General features: G+C 45.7%; 1 pseudogene across 1 annotated transcript in view; it reads right to left on the bottom strand.

Annotated features, from left to right (window-relative positions):
* Positions 1-1,064, bottom strand: part of LOC308285306 — a 57,152-nt pseudogene extending 56,088 nt beyond the window's left edge. Inside the window, exon 1 of the transcript XR_013963346.1 lies at positions 1,054-1,064. The product of XR_013963346.1 is annotated as an uncharacterized misc_RNA (transcript). The remainder of the gene's footprint in view (positions 1-1,053) is intronic.
* Between the last annotated feature and the right edge of the window lie 20,027 nt (positions 1,065-21,091).

A 21,091-nucleotide genomic window follows, 5' to 3' on the forward strand; every position in this document is an offset into this window, starting at 1 on the left:
TGGTGTAGAGGGTTAAAGAGCAGACTACGTACAGAGTGAAAGGTCAAGTTTATTAAGTATTGACGGCTCAAGTGGTTAAATATCTGAAAACACGAATTGACATGAATCCAAAATACACTGATGATTGTGCTGTCAAACGATGAAAAAATATGGAATCTCTGAACAGGTTGTGGGGGTCCCTGCTTCATCTCTCTCTCAACTAAGGGGTCCTTTGCCTGAAAACGTTGAAGTCCCCTGTCACAGGCTAACTGCTATAGCAGGGGTCTTCAACAGGGGGTCCGGGACTCCTAGGGGGTCCTCAGAGTTACTACAGGGGGTCCTCCAAATCTTCCAATCCTTTTTAGATTAACAACTGGAACCCTAGTGTCCATATTCTGAGAACTGTAGCCGAAGATAGCCGATCTACAAGCTCACAACACCTAGCGCTGCGAGGCGTTGTGAGCTTGTAGATCGGCTATTTTCGGCAAAGAGGATTGGTGTAGAGGGGAAAAAGAGCAGACTAAGTACAGAGTGAAAGGTCAAGTTTATTAGGTAATGACGGTTCAAGTTGTAAATATGTGATAACACAAATTGACATGAATCCAAAATACACTGATGATTGTGCTGTCAAACGATGAAACTTTATGGAATCTGGGGGTCCCTGCTTCATCTCTCTCTCAACTAAGGGGTCCTTGGCCTGAAAACGTTTAAGTCCCCTGTCACAGGCTAACTGCTATAGCAGGGGTCTTCAACAGGGGGTCCAGGGCCCCTAGGGGGTCCTCCAAAGTGTCCATGATATTCTGAGAACTTTAGCCAAAAATAGCAGATCTTCAAGCTCACAACGCCTCGCACAGCGAGGCGCTGAGAGCTTGTAGATAGGCTATATGGAATCTATGAGAAGGTTGTGGGGGTCCCTGCTTCAACTCTCTCTCAGCTAAGGGGTCCTTGGCCTGAAAACGTTGAAGACCCCTGTCACAGGCTAACTGCTATAGGCTAACCACTAAGCTAACCAAGAGACAGAGAACACATTAAGCACAGAGAATGCATCAAATCACAGAATCAAACATCACATACCGGCTTCCATCGCTGCTGCAACTCTGTCGTTGACTTTAAAACATCCTAAAGAGCAACTCAGCAGCTTTTTGACGAACACTCCGTGAGAGATGAAGGCTAGCAGTCTAGTCTTCTGCGTTTCTTCTCTGGTTTGACACCATGTCTGTCTTTACAGTCGTGGCTGCAGCCTGTCAACGTGAACGTCAAAGCAAAGCGTCAAGTTAAACACGATCAACAACACGTGACGCTTCCTGTCTGCACTTTCACAATAAAACCCTTGAAGCTGGAGCGAGAGAGAGAGAGAGAGAGAGAGAGAGAGAGAGAGAGAGAGAGAGAGAGAGAGAGAGAGAGAGAGAGAAGAGAGAAAGAGAGAAAGAGAGAAAGAGAGACAGACAGACCAGGGGTGTCAATTGGGTATGGCAGGGGTATGCCGCTGCTAGGGGGGAAATAAAAGTTAGTTCTAAATATGAATCCATGAATGTCTCTCTGTGGGGGTTATTATTATGTTGGTAAATTACAGTAAAATAACTACAAATGCAAAATGGTCACTTTAACAAGTTATTATAATTATATTTTAGGTATATAGATAGATAGACAGATAGATAGATAGATAGATAGATAGATAGATAGATACCTTTATTATCCCAAGGGGGAAAATGTGTTGCCCAGAGGCAGCACATTTTCCCCCTTGGGATAATAAAGGTATCTATCTATACAATTATATATTATATGTACTTCTTCTTAAAATAAATCTATCATGCCTGTTGCTAAGGTATGGCAACATACTGCGGGATAAATAGTTTCTCTTTAACATTTTCTCAGGGGAGAATGCGAACGCAGTCCCCACACTACCAGAAATTATACAGTCGAGATTCCCACATTTGGGGAATTCGCTCGGGTCAGCAAAGCATGGTGTGCAATGGCTAAGCCTCGCTGAGGGTGAACCACTTCACTTTCACTTTTTAGACATTTTATTTTGATTTAGTCAAAGGATCACAGGCATTTAAATATATACCTACAATACATTCAATATATTCAATATATCATTACATTTTCACATAATCTTAGATCATTTTTCACAAACAGTCAGCCTTTTTTCTTTAAAATAAGTTAATTCACTCTATAAATAGGTAATTACATTTACAACAGCATCCTTACAGTAACTCCTTCAGGGTGTCATGTGCAAAACCAGTCCCCACTTTCCAAAAAATCTTTACCTCTGATCTGTTATATTTAATTCTGTCTTTTAGGATATACTCCCGTACTGTGAACACTGCCAGTTTTGCTACCGACTGCGGTGAAATGCTAAACCTTTTAAAAACAAGTACATTCCAACACTTCCATATTGCTTATTTTGTTCGAGTGACGTGACATCACTTCCTGTACGGAATGATGGAAGGAAGAAGGACAAGCTATGATATTTCTCATGGTCTGCGACCTTTGGTCGCAAAAAGAGCAAGCAGAGCCCAGATAGTTACAGCATGCATTCAGATGTCACCACTCTATCCTCTCATGAAGCACCACAAGCTAAACATCAACATGAGGACAAAAACAGCTGAAAAGGACTTCTCCAACTATCTCCTTGTCCTTGCTTTAGGGGCCAGAAAACTTGTTCTGATAAAAATTCCATTCATAGGACCCGTTTGGTATCTGTTTGCCTGTGTGCATTTATGCCCATATATGGAGATCGGTATCTGTCTGAACCAGAACCAGGCGTGTAAACAAAGGTTCCGTTCCAGAACTCCCAGTAAGTAAGCATATGAATCATTTGAACAGTTCATTGAATTTTCTACCAAGACTTTTAGCTCTCACCATGAATAATCACATTAATTATTACTGACTAGACCTTACCCGTTTGAAGATATGTGCTCCAATATATGTGCAGAGTGTGGGTTATGGAGAAATTAACTGTAACTGGTGCGTGTGTGAGAATATGTGGGAGCATCATAATGTAAGGAGCAACCCATGGAGGAGTGTATATTTTTTGATGGATACAAATAATGTAACAGCTAAATTAGGTGAATAGAAGTATGGGGATGTATGCCCTTGCCATACCCGTCGGAAGATAAGACACACATCAAATGCACCCGGTGCATTAGTGACCCGTGCATGCAGGCAAACCACATATATGAGAGAGAGAGAGAGAGAGAGAGAGAGAGAGAGAGAGAGAGAGAGAGAGAGAGAGAGAGAGAGAGAGAGAGAGAGAGAGAGAGAGAGAGACACTGCAACATTCCTAACTAAACTGTGAGATTGGTGTGTGTTAGCCTGATACTTCAGTCCGCACATCACCACCCCCTGTTGGTGGGTGGTTTGTAGTGGAAAAGCATTTGCTGACTGACTGACTGACTGACTGACTGACTGACTGACTGACCTCCTACTGACTGACCTCCCTAATTATATGATAGATATTCTGTATTATATGATAGATATTCTGTATTACTCATTTGCAATAAATTCAGAGGTTGCACATCAACTTAGCAGCTGCACTGAGGTGCTCCAAAACAAACACTTTAAAGGAGCCATAGTCAACTTTTTCTTGAAAAACGGATGCTAAAATAAATAAAAAATCGAAAATATTTTATTTAATTATTTTGGCCTTTGTCAGACCGACACTTTGTTTACATCCTCGTCTATTATTTTATATGGATTGGGTTGATAGGATGAAGAGAGAAAAGACTAAAAACGCTAATAATGTTATTTCCTCTTGCACATAAAACACAAAGTGCAAGACCAGTAGGCCTATCTAAGTAAGTATCGATAGGGTGAGGCTTGTCCACATATTTACCTGAAACAGGCAGGGGAGAATAGCATAAAAACAACACAAACATCTCTCAAGCAAAGATCTGTAGCCGATTCAGTTCAAAGGTTCAATCTTCATACTGTTGCTTACTGTTGTTTGCTGCCCTCTAGTGGGGCACATGGGGTAATTAAATGACGTACAGACTGCCTGGTACAGCAAGAGATAGGGGACAAAATATCTATCACAAAAATATCCATCACAAAGTGTTGAGCCGCCCGCAGTTGTTTGTTTGTGTTGTTTTGTAGTGTAGTGTACTGGTCGGCCTATGATTTATGCATAGACCATAGATGGTCTGTGCATATCATTCAGAGCACCATTGGCAAAATCGAGTAAATAATGAGGGGGGGGGGGGGCTTAATGTAAACTAGAAGAGAAAATTTCTAAGAAATTTTAAGTGTGCCTGCAGCTCGCTAAGTCTGTGCAACCTTGTGTAGCGGTTGGTGTTAGCATTAGCGTTATTTCATTTGACGCAACCCGCGTGTCTGTATGACAAACGGTTCACGAGATCAAGGGTCACTTCCTGTTTGGTGAGGGGCACTTCCTGTTTGGCGAAATAGGCCCCAATTAAGGTCATGGACGATTAATGAATTAAAGCTGCAAGCAGCGATGACCAGGCCCTCGCAGCTCTACCCACGTCACAAGGCCAGCAGCCAATCAGAAACCAAACAGGAAGTCAGCCATTTCGACTAATTAGTGGCGTTTTGGAGCATTTTTGGCCGTTATCACGGGTCGCACTTTAACGACAGTTTTTTGAGAAAAAATTGTTTTGTGAGAAAAAAAATTTGAGAAAAAAACTTTTTTGAGAAAAAGAAATTTTGAAAAAAAAATTGTGAGAAAAAAAAATGTTGAGAAAAAAATAATTTTGAGAAAACAATTTTGAGAAAAACATTTTTTGAGAAAAAAATAATTTTGAGAAAAAAAAATTGAGAAAAAATTTTTTTGAGAAAAAAAATTTGAGAAAAAAATTGAGAAAAAAAATTTTTTGAGAAAAAAAAATTTTGAGAAAAAAATTGAGAAAAAAAAATTTGAGAAAAAAAAATTGAGAAAAAAAAAATTTTTGAGAAAAAAAAATTTTGAGAAAAAAAAAATGTTGAGAAAAAAAAATTTTGAGAAAAAAAAATTTGAGAAAAAAAAATTTGAGAAAAAAATTTTTTGAGAAAAAAAAAAATTTGAGAAAAAAAATTTGAGAAAAAAAAATTTGAGAAAAAAAAAAATTGAGAAAAAAAAATTGAGAAAAAAAGAAAAGGTATGACACCAGCCGCAAGTCTGTACGACAAACGGTTCATGAGTTATAGAGGCACTTCCTGTTTGGTGAAGGGCACTTCCTGTTAAAGAGGGGGCGAGGCTTAATCAATTACAGCTCATCCCTATTGGTCGGAAAAAGACCAAAGTTGTGTGAGCATTTTACATTTTAAATGACGTTGCTAGGCAAAAGTATGGCAGAGTTATGTGGCGCCAAAGTTTCTGGGTTTTTTTCGGAGTCCCCCATTCAAAGTCAATGGAGTTTTTGGGCGTTGTTTTTTGCGAATTACATCGCAATCGTAAAGCGGATCGGAAAGAAAAGTAATAGCACACCATTCCCGGCCGAGCCGCACATTTTGATGTATATATTGCGGGGGTGGCGTAAATCGTGCGGCAGTTATTACGTGCCGAAGTTTCCCCCATTCTAAGTCAATGGGGTTTTTTGGCGTCGTTTTTTGCGAATTACGTCGCAATGGTAACGCGGATCGGAAAGAAAAGTAATAGCACACCATTCCCGGCCGAGCCGCACGTTTTGATGTATATATTGCGGCGGTGGCGTAAATTGTGCGGCAGTTATTACGTGCAGAAATTCGTGGCGAAAGACTTAATTAATTAAGTATGGCGGATTACAATAAGTGTTTTGCTATTGCATAGCAGGCACACTTAATAATAGGGGGCTTACATAATTAGTAATGCACCTATTTATTTGTCTATTTAAGTAGTTACTGTCAAAGACCCAAAATAGCAGATCTACAAGCTCTTTAGCCAACTATACAGTTTCCCAGGATCAAAGGCCTCCTGAAAATAGCAGATATACAAATCATAGGCCGACCAGTACACTACCCTACAAAACAACACACACAAATGTGTTGTTTGTTTGAAATATTTCTTTCAGCAGTGCAAGGCTTTGAAAAAAGCTTACAGCACCTGGTATTCCCAGGCGGTCTCCCATCCAAGTACTAACCAGGCCCGACCCTGCTTAGCTTCCGAGATCAGACGAGATCGGGCGTGTTCAGGGTGGTATGGCCGTAAGCAACAGCAAGGGTGGCTGGTAGGGCTTATATACGGCAGATGACAGTGGCCCACGAAAGGCAGCCTGTCAGCTCGAGGATTGCGGCTCGTAGATCTTCTCTTTTCCCAGTTTGTCTTCCTAGCTGTTTCGGGGGACAAAGCGGACTTTGTCAACTTGTGTAAAAATGCAGCTACAGCAGCATGGTATTGCGACGGCTTGTGCATAAACACTACTGCGGGACAAATAGTTTCTCTTTAACATTTTCTCGGGGGAGAGCGCGAACGCAGTCCCCACACTACCAGAAATTATGCAGTCGAGATTCCCACATTTGGGGAATTCGCTCGGGTCAGCAAAGCACGGTGTGCAATGGCTAAGCCTCGCCGAGGGTGAACCACCTTCATGATCATGGTGTCTCCCCTGCCAGGTAAGTATGAGTTGGAAGCACTAGCCATGGAGGAAGGCACTCAGGTGCGTAGCAGTCGCCCTGCCGGGTCTGACACCCACTAGTGCCTCCTACATTAGCATAAGAATGGCCTCTGTGTGGTACCCAACGGCCCCTCGTCAAGCACCCAAACAAGATGAAAATGAGAAGCCCCTGACTGTGGCACTCACCCATACAAGATGAAAATGGCACTCATGGCACTGCTGAGTCTGCCCATCCTAGGACTTTGAGACACTTAGGAAGCCGCTGATATCACACACCCACATACCCCTGTTCACGTTGTCATTTCTTTCAAACAGTAGAGCTGGCCTTGCCCAAAAGACAAGGCCTTCCAAAAATAAGCATAACTCATCAATGTCCCTCTCCACGGAAGTCTTTAGTAAAAGGCGAAAGGCTTATTCGTCATGAAGAGAGACCCGAGTAATTCTGCCCTCTGGACGCCGCGGCTGGCAATGGCACTAGCCGTGCCAGTTGACCACTTAGCGGTTTTGGGTAATTAAATGACGTACAGACTGCCTGGTACAGCAAGAGATAGGGGACAAAATATCTATCACAGATTTATATTTATATTTATTTATTTATTATTTCAAACAAACAACAAAGTGTTGAGCCGCCCTGCGGGCGGCTCAACACTTTGTTGTTTGTTTGTGTTGTTTTGTAGTGTAGTGTACTGGTCGGCCTATGATTTATGCATAGACCATAGATGGTCTGTGCATATCATTCAGAGCACCATTGGCAAAATCGAGTAAATAATGAGGGGGGGGGGGGGGGGCTTAATGTAAATAATAGGGGGCTTACATAATTAGTAATGCACCTATTTATTTGTCTATTTAAGTAGTTACTGTCAAAGACCCAAAATAGCAGATCTACAAGCTCTTTAGCCAACTATACAGTTTCCCAGGATCAAAGGCCTCCTGAAAATAGCAGATATACAAATCATAGGCCGACCAGTACACTACCCTACAAAACAACACACACAAATGTGTTGTTTGTTTGAAATATTTCTTTCAGCAGTGCAAGGCTTTGAAAAAAGCTTACAGCACCTGGTATTCCCAGGCGGTCTCCCATCCAAGTACTAACCAGGCCCGACCCTGCTTAGCTTCCGAGATCGGACGAGATCGGGCGTGTTCAGGGTGGTATGGCCGTAAGCAACAGCAAGGGTGGCTGGTAGGGATTATATACGGCAGATGACAGTGGCCCACGAAAGGCAGCCTGTCAGCTCGAGGATTGCGGCTCGTAGATCTTCTCTTTTCCCAGTTTGTCTTCCTAGCTGTTTCGGGGGACAAAGCGGACTTTGTCAACTTGTGTAAAAATGCAGCTACAGCAGCATGGTATTGCGACGGCTTGTGCATAAACACTACTGCGGGACAAATAGTTTCTCTTTAACATTTTCTCGGGGGAGAGCGCGAACGCAGTCCCCACACTACCAGAAATTATGCAGTCGAGATTCCCACATTTGGGGAATTCGCTCGGGTCAGCAAAGCACGGTGTGCAATGGCTAAGCCTCGCCGAGGGTGAACCACCTTCATGATCATGGTGTCTCCCCTGCCAGGTAAGTATGAGTTGGAAGCACTAGCCATGGAGGAAGGCACTCAGGTGCGTAGCAGTCGCCCTGCCGGGTCTGACACCCACTAGTGCCTCCTACATTAGCATAAGAATGGCCTCTGTGTGGTACCCAACGGCCCCTCGTCAAGCACCCAAACAAGATGAAAATGAGAAGCCCCTGACTGTGGCACTCACCCATACAAGATGAAAATGGCACTCATGGCACTGCTGAGTCTGCCCATCCTAGGACTTTGAGACACTTAGGAAGCCGCTGATATCACACACCCACATACCCCTGTTCACGTTGTCATTTCTTTCAAACAGTAGAGCTGGCCTTGCCCAAAAGACAAGGCCTTCCAAAAATAAGCATAACTCATCAATGTCCCTCTCCACGGAAGTCTTTAGTAAAAGGCGAAAGGCTTATTCGTCATGAAGAGAGACCCGAGTAATTCTGCCCTCTGGACGCCGCGGCTGGCAATGGCACTAGCCGTGCCAGTTGACCACTTAGCGGTTTTGGGTAATTAAATGACGTACAGACTGCCTGGTACAGCAAGAGATAGGGGACAAAATATCTATCACAGATTTATATTTATATTTATTTATTTATTATTTCAAACAAACAACAAAGTGTTGAGCCGCCCGCAGGGCGGCTCAACACTTTGTTGTTTGTTTGTGTTGTTTTGTAGTGTAGTGTACTGGTCGGCCTATGATTTATGCATAGACCATAGATGGTCTGTGCATATCATTCAGAGCACCATTGGCAAAATCGAGTAAATAATGAGGGGGGGGGGGGGGGGCTTAATGTAAATAATAGGGGGCTTACATAATTAGTAATGCACCTATTTATTTGTCTATTTAAGTAGTTACTGTCAAAGACCCAAAATAGCAGATCTACAAGCTCTTTAGCCAACTATACAGTTTCCCAGGATCAAAGGCCTCCTGAAAATAGCAGATATACAAATCATAGGCCGACCAGTACACTACCCTACAAAACAACACACACAAATGTGTTGTTTGTTTGAAATATTTCTTTCAGCAGTGCAAGGCTTTGAAAAAAGCTTACAGCACCTGGTATTCCCAGGCGGTCTCCCATCCAAGTACTAACCAGGCCCGACCCTGCTTAGCTTCCGAGATCGGACGAGATCGGGCGTGTTCAGGGTGGTATGGCCGTAAGCAACAGCAAGGGTGGCTGGTAGGGCTTATATACGGCAGATGACAGTGGCCCACGAAAGGCAGCCTGTCAGCTCGAGGATTGCGGCTCGTAGATCTGCTCTTTTCCCAGTTTGTCTTCCTAGCTGTTTCGGGGGACAAAGCGGACTTTGTCAACTTGTGTAAAAATGCAGCTACAGCAGCATGGTATTGCGACGGCTTGTGCATAAACACTACTGCGGGACAAATAGTTTCTCTTTAACATTTTCTCGGGGGAGAGCGCGAACGCAGTCCCCATACTACCAGAAATTATGCAGTCGAGATTCCCACATTTGGGGAATTCGCTCGGGTCAGCAAAGCACGGTGTGCAATGGCTAAGCCTCGCCGAGGGTGAACCACCTTCATGATCATGGTGTCTCCCCTGCCAGGTAAGTATGAGTTGGAAGCACTAGCCATGGAGGAAGGCACTCAGGTGCGTAGCAGTCGCCCTGCCGGGTCTGACACCCACTAGTGCCTCCTACATTAGCATAAGAATGGCCTCTGTGTGGTACCCAACGGCCCCTCGTCAAGCACCCAAACAAGATGAAAATGAGAAGCCCCTGACTGTGGCACTCACCCATACAAGATGAAAATGGCACTCATGGCACTGCTGAGTCTGCCCATCCTAGGACTTTGAGACACTTAGGAAGCCGCTGATATCACACACCCACATACCCCTGTTCACGTTGTCATTTCTTTCAAACAGTAGAGCTGGCCTTGCCCAAAAGACAAGGCCTTCCAAAAATAAGCATAACTCATCAATGTCCCTCTCCACGGAAGTCTTTAGTAAAAGGCGAAAGGCTTATTCGTCATGAAGAGAGACCCGAGTAATTCTGCCCTCTGGACGCCGCGGCTGGCAATGGCACTAGCCGTGCCAGTTGACCACTTAGCGGTTTTGGGTAATTAAATGACGTACAGACTGCCTGGTACAGCAAGAGATAGGGGACAAAATATCTATCACAGATTTATATTTATATTTATTTATTTATTATTTCAAACAAACAACAAAGTGTTGAGCCGCCCTGCGGGCGGCTCAACACTTTGTTGTTTGTTTGTGTTGTTTTGTAGTGTAGTGTACTGGTCGGCCTATGATTTATGCATAGACCATAGATGGTCTGTGCATATCATTCAGAGCACCATTGGCAAAATCGAGTAAATAATGAGGGGGGGGGGGGGGGGCTTAATGTAAATAATAGGGGGCTTACATAATTAGTAATGCACCTATTTATTTGTCTATTTAAGTAGTTACTGTCAAAGACCCAAAATAGCAGATCTACAAGCTCTTTAGCCAACTATACAGTTTCCCAGGATCAAAGGCCTCCTGAAAATAGCAGATATACAAATCATAGGCCGACCAGTACACTACCCTACAAAACAACACACACAAATGTGTTGTTTGTTTGAAATATTTCTTTCAGCAGTGCAAGGCTTTGAAAAAAGCTTACAGCACCTGGTATTCCCAGGCGGTCTCCCATCCAAGTACTAACCAGGCCCGACCCTGCTTAGCTTCCGAGATCGGACGAGATCGGGCGTGTTCAGGGTGGTATGGCCGTAAGCAACAGCAAGGGTGGCTGGTAGGGCTTATATACGGCAGATGACAGTGGCCCACGAAAGGCAGCCTGTCAGCTCGAGGATTGCGGCTCGTAGATCTTCTCTTTTCCCAGTTTGTCTTCCTAGCTGTTTCGGGGGACAAAGCGGACTTTGTCAACTTGTGTAAAAATGCAGCTACAGCAGCATGGTATTGCGACGGCTTGTGCATAAACACTACTGCGGGACAAATAGTTTCTCTTTAACATTTTCTCGGGGGAGAGCGCGAACGCAGTCCCCACACTACCAGAAATTATGCAGTCGAGATTCCCACATTTGGGGAATTCGCTCGGGTCAGCAAAGCACGGTGTGCAATGGCTAAGCCTCGCCGAGGGTGAACCACCTTCATGATCATGGTGTCTCCCCTGCCAGGTAAGTATGAGTTGGAAGCACTAGCCATGGAGGAAGGCACTCAGGTGCGTAGCAGTCGCCCTGCCGGGTCTGACACCCACTAGTGCCTCCTACATTAGCATAAGAATGGCCTCTGTGTGGTACCCAACGCCCCCTCGTCAAGCACCCAAACAAGATGAAAATGAGAAGCCCCTGACTGTGGCACTCACCCATACAAGATGAAAATGGCACTCATGGCACTGCTGAGTCTGCCCATCCTAGGACTTTGAGACACTTAGGAAGCCGCTGATATCACACACCCACATACCCCTGTTCACGTTGTCATTTCTTTCAAACAGTAGAGCTGGCCTTGCCCAAAAGACAAGGCCTTCCAAAAATAAGCATAACTCATCAATGTCCCTCTCCACGGAAGTCTTTAGTAAAAGGCGAAAGGCTTATTCGTCATGAAGAGAGACCCGAGTAATTCTGCCCTCTGGACGCCGCGGCTGGCAATGGCACTAGCCGTGCCAGTTGACCACTTAGCGGTTTTGGGTAATTAAATGACGTACAGACTGCCTGGTACAGCAAGAGATAGGGGACAAAATATCTATCACAGATTTATATTTATATTTATTTATTTATTATTTCAAACAAACAACAAAGTGTTGAGCCGCCCTGCGGGCGGCTCAACACTTTGTTGTTTGTTTGTGTTGTTTTGTAGTGTAGTGTACTGGTCGGCCTATGATTTATGCATAGACCATAGATGGTCTGTGCATATCATTCAGAGCACCATTGGCAAAATCGAGTAAATAATGAGGGGGGGGGGGGGCTTAATGTAAATAATAGGGGGCTTACATAATTAGTAATGCACCTATTTATTTGTCTATTTAAGTAGTTACTGTCAAAGACCCAAAATAGCAGATCTACAAGCTCTTTAGCCAACTATACAGTTTCCCAGGATCAAAGGCCTCCTGAAAATAGCAGATATACAAATCATAGGCCGACCAGTACACTACCCTACAAAACAACACACACAAATGTGTTGTTTGTTTGAAATATTTCTTTCAGCAGTGCAAGGCTTTGAAAAAAGCTTACAGCACCTGGTATTCCCAGGCGGTCTCCCATCCAAGTACTAACCAGGCCCGACCCTGCTTAGCTTCCGAGATCGGACGAGATCGGGCGTGTTCAGGGTGGTATGGCCGTAAGCAACAGCAAGGGTGGCTGGTAGGGCTTATATACGGCAGATGACAGTGGCCCACGAAAGGCAGCCTGTCAGCTCGAGGATTGCGGCTCGTAGATCTTCTCTTTTCCCAGTTTGTCTTCCTAGCTGTTTCGGGGGACAAAGCGGACTTTGTCAACTTGTGTAAAAATGCAGCTACAGCAGCATGGTATTGCGACGGCTTGTGCATAAACACTACTGCGGGACAAACAGTTTCTCTTTAACATTTTCTCGGGGGAGAGCGCGAACGCAGTCCCCACACTACCAGAAATTATGCAGTCGAGATTCCCACATTTGGGGAATTCGCTCGGGTCAGCAAAGCACGGTGTGCAATGGCTAAGCCTCGCCGAGGGTGAACCACCTTCATGATCATGGTGTCTCCCCTGCCAGGTAAGTATGAGTTGGAAGCACTAGCCATGGAGGAAGGCACTCAGGTGCGTAGCAGTCGCCCTGCCGGGTCTGACACCCACTAGTGCCCTCCCACATTAGCATAAGAATGGCCTCTGTGTGGTACCCAACGGCCCCTCGTTAAGCACCCAAACAAGATGAAAATGAGAAGCCCCTGACTGTGGCACTCACCCATACAAGATGAAAATGGCACTCACCCATACAAGATGAAAATGGCACTCACCCATACAAGATGAAAATGGCACTGCCGAGTCTGCCCATCCTAGGACTTTGAGACACTTAGGAAGCCGCTGATATCACACACCCACATACCCCTGTTCACGTTGTCATTTCTTTCAAACAGTAGAGCTGGCCTTGCCCAAAAGACAAGGCCTTCCAAAAATAAGCATAACTCATCAATGTCCCTCTCCACGGAAGTCTTTAGTAAAAGGCGAAAGGCTTATTCGTCATGAAGAGAGACCCGAGTAATTCTGCCCTCTGGACGCCGCGGCTGGCAATGGCACTAGCCGTGCCAGTCGACCACTTAGCGGTTTTGGGTAATTAAATGACGTACAGACTGCCTGGTACAGCAAGAGATAGGGGACAAAATATCTATCACAGATAGGTTTTATTTCAAACAAACAACAAAGTGTTGAGCCGGCTCAACACTTTGTTGTTTGTTTGTGTTGTTTTGTAGTGTAGTGTACTGGTCGGCCTATGATTTATGCATAGACCATAGATGGTCTGTGCATATCATTCAGAGCACCATTGGCAAAATCGAGTAAATAATGAGGGGGGGGGGGCTTAATGTAAATAATAGGGGGCTTACATAATTAGTAATGCACCTATTTATTTGTCTATTTAAGTAGTTACTGTCAAAGACCCAAAATAGCAGATCTACAAGCTCTTTAGCCAACTATACAGTTTCCCAGGATCAAAGGCCTCCTGAAAATAGCAGATATACAAATCATAGGCCGACCAGTACACTACCCTACAAAACAACACACACAAATGTGTTGTTTGTTTGAAATATTTCTTTCAGCAGTGCAAGGCTTTGAAAAAAGCTTACAGCACCTGGTATTCCCAGGCGGTCTCCCATCCAAGTACTAACCAGGCCCGACCCTGCTTAGCTTCCGAGATCGGACGAGATCGGGCGTGTTCAGGGTGGTATGGCCGTAAGCAACAGCAAGGGTGGCTGGTAGGGCTTATATACGGCAGATGACAGTGGCCCACGAAAGGCAGCCTGTCAGCTCGAGGATTGCGGCTCGTAGATCTGCTCTTTTCCCAGTTTGTCTTCCTAGCTGTTTCGGGGGACAAAGCGGACTTTGTCAACTTGTGTAAAAATGCAGCTACAGCAGCATGGTATTGCGACGGCTTGTGCATAAACACTACTGCGGGACAAACAGTTTCTCTTTAACATTTTCTCGGGGGAGAGCGCGAACGCAGTCCCCACACTACCAGAAATTATGCAGTCGAGATTCCCACATTTGGGGAATTCGCTCGGGTCAGCAAAGCACGGTGTGCAATGGCTAAGCCTCGCCGAGGGTGAACCACCTTCATGATCATGGTGTCTCCCCTGCCAGGTAAGTATGAGTTGGAAGCACTAGCCATGGAGGAAGGCACTCAGGTGCGTAGCAGTCGCCCTGCCGGGTCTGACACCCACTAGTGCCCTCCCACATTAGCATAAGAATGGCCTCTGTGTGGTACCCAACGGCCCCTCGTTAAGCACCCAAACAAGATGAAAATGAGAAGCCCCTGACTGTGGCACTCACCCATACAAGATGAAAATGGCACTCACCCATACAAGATGAAAATGGCACTCACCCATACAAGATGAAAATGGCACTGCCGAGTCTGCCCATCCTAGGACTTTGAGACACTTAGGAAGCCGCTGATATCACACACCCACATACCCCTGTTCACGTTGTCATTTCTTTCAAACAGTAGAGCTGGCCTTGCCCAAAAGACAAGGCCTTCCAAAAATAAGCATAACTCATCAATGTCCCTCTCCACGGAAGTCTTTAGTAAAAGGCGAAAGGCTTATTCGTCATGAAGAGAGACCCGAGTAATTCTGCCCTCTGGACGCCGCGGCTGGCAATGGCACTAGCCGTGCCAGTCGACCACTTAGCGGTTTTGGGTAATTAAATGACGTACAGACTGCCTGGTACAGCAAGAGATAGGGGACAAAATATCTATCACAGATAGGTTTTATTTCAAACAAACAACAAAGTGTTGTGCCGGCTCAACACTTTGTTGTTTGTTTGTGTTGTTTTGTAGTGTAGTGTACTGGTCGGCCTATGATTTATGCATAGACCATAGATGGTCTGTGCATATCATTCAGAGCACCATTGGCAAAATCGAGTAAATAATGAGGGGGGGGGGGCTTAATGTAAATAATAGGGGGCTTACATAATTAGTAATGCACCTATTTATTTGTCTATTTAAGTAGTTACTGTCAAAGACCCAAAATAGCAGATCTACAAGCTCTTTAGCCAACTATACAGTTTCCCAGGATCAAAGGCCTCCTGAAAATAGCAGATATACAAATCATAGGCCGACCAGTACACTACCCTACAAAACAACACACACAAATGTGTTGTTTGTTTGAAATATTTCTTTCAGCAGTGCAAGGCTTTGAAAAAAGCTTACAGCACCTGGTATTCCCAGGCGGTCTCCCATCCAAGTACTAACCAGGCCCGACCCTGCTTAGCTTCCGAGATCGGACGAGATCGGGCGTGTTCAGGGTGGTATGGCCGTAAGCAACAGCAAGGGTGGCTGGTAGGGCTTATATACGGCAGATGACAGTGGCCCACGAAAGGCAGCCTGTCAGCTCGAGGATTGCGGCTCGTAGATCTGCTCTTTTCCCAGTTTGTCTTCCTAGCTGTTTCGGGGGACAAAGCGGACTTTGTCAACTTGTGTAAAAATGCAGCTACAGCAGCATGGTATTGCGACGGCTTGTGCATATACACTACTGCGGGACAAACAGTTTCTCTTTAACATTTTCTCGGGGGAGAGCGCGAACGCAGTCCCCACACTACCAGAAATTATGCAGTCGAGATTCCCACATTTGGGGAATTCGCTCGGGTCAGCAAAGCACGGTGTGCAATGGCTAAGCCTCGCCGAGGGTGAACCACCTTCATGATCATGGTGTCTCCCCTGCCAGGTAAGTATGAGTTGGAAGCACTAGCCATGGAGGAAGGCACTCAGGTGCGTAGCAGTCGCCCTGCCGGGTCTGACACCCACTAGTGCCCTCCCACATTAGCATAAGAATGGCCTCTGTGTGGTACCCAACGGCCCCTCGTTAAGCACCCAAACAAGATGAAAATGAGAAGCCCCTGACTGTGGCACTCACCCATACAAGATGAAAATGGCACTCACCCATACAAGATGAAAATGGCACTCACCCATACAAGATGAAAATGGCACTGCCGAGTCTGCCCATCCTAGGACTTTGAGACACTTAGGAAGCCGCTGATATCACACACCCACATACCCCTGTTCACGTTGTCATTTCTTTCAAACAGTAGAGCTGGCCTTGCCCAAAAGACAAGGCCTTCCAAAAATAAGCATAACTCATCAATGTCCCTCTCCACGGAAGTCTTTAGTAAAAGGCGAAAGGCTTATTCGTCATGAAGAGAGACCCGAGTAATTCTGCCCTCTGGACGCCGCGGCTGGCAATGGCACTAGCCGTGCCAGTCGACCACTTAGCGGTTTTGGGTAATTAAATGACGTACAGACTGCCTGGTACAGCAAGAGATAGGGGACAAAATATCTATCACAGATAGGTTTTATTTCAAACAAACAACAAAGTGTTGAGCCGGCTCAACACTTTGTTGTTTGTTTGTGTTGTTTTGTAGTGTAGTGTACTGGTCGGCCTATGATTTATGCATAGACCATAGATGGTCTGTGCATATCATTCAGAGCACCATTGGCAAAATCGAGTAAATAATGAGGGGGGGGGGGCTTAATGTAAATAATAGGGGGCTTACATAATTAGTAATGCACCTATTTATTTGTCTATTTAAGTAGTTACTGTCAAAGACCCAAAATAGCAGATCTACAAGCTCTTTAGCCAACTATACAGTTTCCCAGGATCAAAGGCCTCCTGAAAATAGCAGATATACAAATCATAGGCCGACCAGTACACTACCCTACAAAACAACACACACAAATGTGTTGTTTGTTTGAAATATTTCTTTCAGCAGTGCAAGGCTTTGAAAAAAGCTTACAGCACCTGGTATTCCCAGGCGGTCTCCCATCCAAGTACTAACCAGGCCCGACCCTGCTTAGCTTCCGAGATCGGACGAGATCGGGCGTGTTCAGGGTGGTATGGCCGTAAGCAACAGCAAGGGTGGCTGGTAGGGCTTATATACGGCAGATGACAGTGGCCCACGAAAGGCAGCCTGTCAGCTCGAGGATTGCGGCTCGTAGATCTGCTCTTTTCCCAGTTTGTCTTCCTAGCTGTTTCGGGGGACAAAGCGGACTTTGTCAACTTGTGTAAAAATGCAGCTACAGCAGCATGGTATTGCGACGGCTTGTGCATATACACTACTGCGGGACAAACAGTTTCTCTTTAACATTTTCTCGGGGGAGAGCGCGAACGCAGTCCCCACACTACCAGAAATTATGCAGTCGAGATTCCCACATTTGGGGAATTCGCTCGGGTCAGCAAAGCACGGTGTGCAATGGCTAAGCCTCGCCGAGGGTGAACCACCTTCATGATCATGGTGTCTCCCCTGCCAGGTAAGTATGAGTTGGAAGCACTAGCCATGGAGGAAGGCACTCAGGTGCGTAGCAGTCGCCCTGCCGGGTCTGACACCCACTAGTGCCCTCCCACATTAGCATAAGAATGGCCTCTGTGTGGTACCCAACGGCCCCTCGTTAAGCACCCAAACAAGATGAAAATGAGAAGCCCCTGACTGTGGCACTCACCCATACAAGATGAAAATGGCACTCACCCATACAAGATGAAAATGGCACTCACCCATACAAGATGAAAATGGCACTGCCGAGTCTGCCCATCCTAGGACTTTGAGACACTTAGGAAGCCGCTGATATCACACACCCACATACCCCTGTTCACGTTGTCATTTCTTTCAAACAGTAGAGCTGGCCTTGCCCAAAAGACAAGGCCTTCCAAAAATAAGCATAACTCATCAATGTCCCTCTCCACGGAAGTCTTTAGTAAAAGGCGAAAGGCTTATTCGTCATGAAGAGAGACCCGAGTAATTCTGCCCTCTGGACGCCGCGGCTGGCAATGGCACTAGCCGTGCCAGTCGACCACTTAGCGGTTTTGGGTAATTAAATGACGTACAGACTGCCTGGTACAGCAAGAGATAGGGGACAAAATATCTATCACAGATAGGTTTTATTTCAAACAAACAACAAAGTGTTGAGCCGGCTCAACACTTTGTTGTTTGTTTGTGTTGTTTTGTAGTGTAGTGTACTGGTCGGCCTATGATTTATGCATAGACCATAGATGGTCTGTGCATATCATTCAGAGCACCATTGGCAAAATCGAGTAAATAATGAGGGGGGGGGGGCTTAATGTAAATAATAGGGGGCTTACATAATTAGTAATGCACCTATTTATTTGTCTATTTAAGTAGTTACTGTCAAAGACCCAAAATAGCAGATCTACAAGCTCTTTAGCCAACTATACAGTTTCCCAGGATCAAAGGCCTCCTGAAAATAGCAGATATACAAATCATAGGCCGACCAGTACACTACCCTACAAAACAACACACACAAATGTGTTGTTTGTTTGAAATATTTCTTTCAGCAGTGCAAGGCTTTGAAAAAAGCTTACAGCACCTGGTATTCCCAGGCGGTCTCCCATCCAAGTACTAACCAGGCCCGACCCTGCTTAGCTTCCGAGATCGGACGAGATCGGGCGTGTTCAGGGTGGTATGGCCGTAAGCAACAGCAAGGGTGGCTGGTAGGGCTTATATACGGCAGATGACAGTGGCCCACGAAAGGCAGCCTGTCAGCTCGAGGATTGCGGCTCGTAGATCTGCTCTTTTCCCAGTTTGTCTTCCTAGCTGTTTCGGGGGACAAAGCGGACTTTGTCAACTTGTGTAAAAATGCAGCTACAGCAGCATGGTATTGCGACGGCTTGTGCATATACACTACTGCGGGACAAACAGTTTCTCTTTAACATTTTCTCGGGGGAGAGCGCGAACGCAGTCCCCACACTACCAGAAATTATGCAGTCGAGATTCCCACATTTGGGGAATTCGCTCGGGTCAGCAAAGCACGGTGTGCAATGGCTAAGCCTCGCCGAGGGTGAACCACCTTCATGATCATGGTGTCTCCCCTGCCAGGTAAGTATGAGTTGGAAGCACTAGCCATGGAGGAAGGCACTCAGGTGCGTAGCAGTCGCCCTGCCGGGTCTGACACCCACTAGTGCCCTCCCACATTAGCATAAGAATGGCCTCTGTGTGGTACCCAACGGCCCCTCGTTAAGCACCCAAACAAGATGAAAATGAGAAGCCCCTGACTGTGGCACTCACCCATACAAGATGAAAATGGCACTCACCCATACAAGATGAAAATGGCACTCACCCATACAAGATGAAAATGGCACTGCCGAGTCTGCCCATCCTAGGACTTTGAGACACTTAGGAAGCCGCTGATATCACACACCCACATACCCCTGTTCACGTTGTCATTTCTTTCAAACAGTAGAGCTGGCCTTGCCCAAAAGACAAGGCCTTCCAAAAATAAGCATAACTCATCAATGTCCCTCTCCACGGAAGTCTTTAGTAAAAGGCGAAAGGCTTATTCGTCATGAAGAGAGACCCGAGTAATTCTGCCCTCTGGACGCCGCGGCTGGCAATGGCACTAGCCGTGCCAGTCGACCACTTAGCGGTTTTGGGTAATTAAATGACGTACAGACTGCCTGGTACAGCAAGAGATAGGGGACAAAATATCTATCACAGATAGGTTTTATTTCAAACAAACAACAAAGTGTTGAGCCGCCCTGCGGGCGGCTCAACACTTTGTTGTTTGTTTGTGTTGTTTTGTAGTGTAGTGTACTGGTCGGCCTATGATTTATGCATAGACCATAGATGGTCTGTGCATATCATTCAGAGCACCATTGGCAAAATCGAGTAAATAATGAGGGGGGGGGGGCTTAATGTAAATAATAGGGGGCTTACATAATTAGTAATGCACCTATTTATTTGTCTATTTAAGTAGTTACTGTCAAAGACCCAAAATAGCAGATCTACAAGCTCTTTAGCCAACTATACAGTTTCCCAGGATCAAAGGCCTCCTGAAAATAGCAGATATACAAATCATAGGCCGACCAGTACACTACCCTACAAAACAACACACACAAATGTGTTGTTTGTTTGAAATATTTCTTTCAGCAGTGCAAGGCTTTGAAAAAAGCTTACAGCACCTGGTATTCCCAGGCGGTCTCCCATCCAAGTACTAACCAGGCCCGACCCTGCTTAGCTTCCGAGATCGGACGAGATCGGGCGTGTTCAGGGTGGTATGGCCGTAAGCAACAGCAAGGGTGGCTGGTAGGGCTTATATACGGCAGATGACAGTGGCCCACGAAAGGCAGCCTGTCAGCTCGAGGATTGCGGCTCGTAGATCTGCTCTTTTCCCAGTTTGTCTTCCTAGCTGTTTCGGGGGACAAAGCGGACTTTGTCAACTTGTGTAAAAATGCAGCTACAGCAGCATGGTATTGCGACGGCTTGTGCATATACACTACTGCGGGACAAACAGTTTCTCTTTAACATTTTCTCGGGGGAGAGCGCGAACGCAGTCCCCACACTACCAGAAATTATGCAGTCGAGATTCCCACATTTGGGGAATTCGCTCGGGTCAGCAAAGCACGGTGTGCAATGGCTAAGCCTCGCCGAGGGTGAACCACCTTCATGATCATGGTGTCTCCCCTGCCAGGTAAGTATGAGTTGGAAGCACTAGCCATGGAGGAAGGCACTCAGGTGCGTAGCAGTCGCCCTGCCGGGTCTGACACCCACTAGTGCCCTCCCACATTAGCATAAGAATGGCCTCTGTGTGGTACCCAACGGCCCCTCGTTAAGCACCCAAACAAGATGAAAATGAGAAGCCCCTGACTGTGGCACTCACCCATACAAGATGAAAATGGCACTCACCCATACAAGATGAAAATGGCACTCACCCATACAAGATGAAAATGGCACTGCCGAGTCTGCCCATCCTAGGACTTTGAGACACTTAGGAAGCCGCTGATATCACACACCCACATACCCCTGTTCACGTTGTCATTTCTTTCAAACAGTAGAGCTGGCCTTGCCCAAAAGACAAGGCCTT

Source organism: Nannobrachium achirus (genome assembly GCF_963921795.1).
Source record: "Nannobrachium achirus genome assembly, chromosome: 5".
Classification (NCBI taxonomy): domain Eukaryota; kingdom Metazoa; phylum Chordata; class Actinopteri; order Myctophiformes; family Myctophidae; genus Nannobrachium; species Nannobrachium achirus.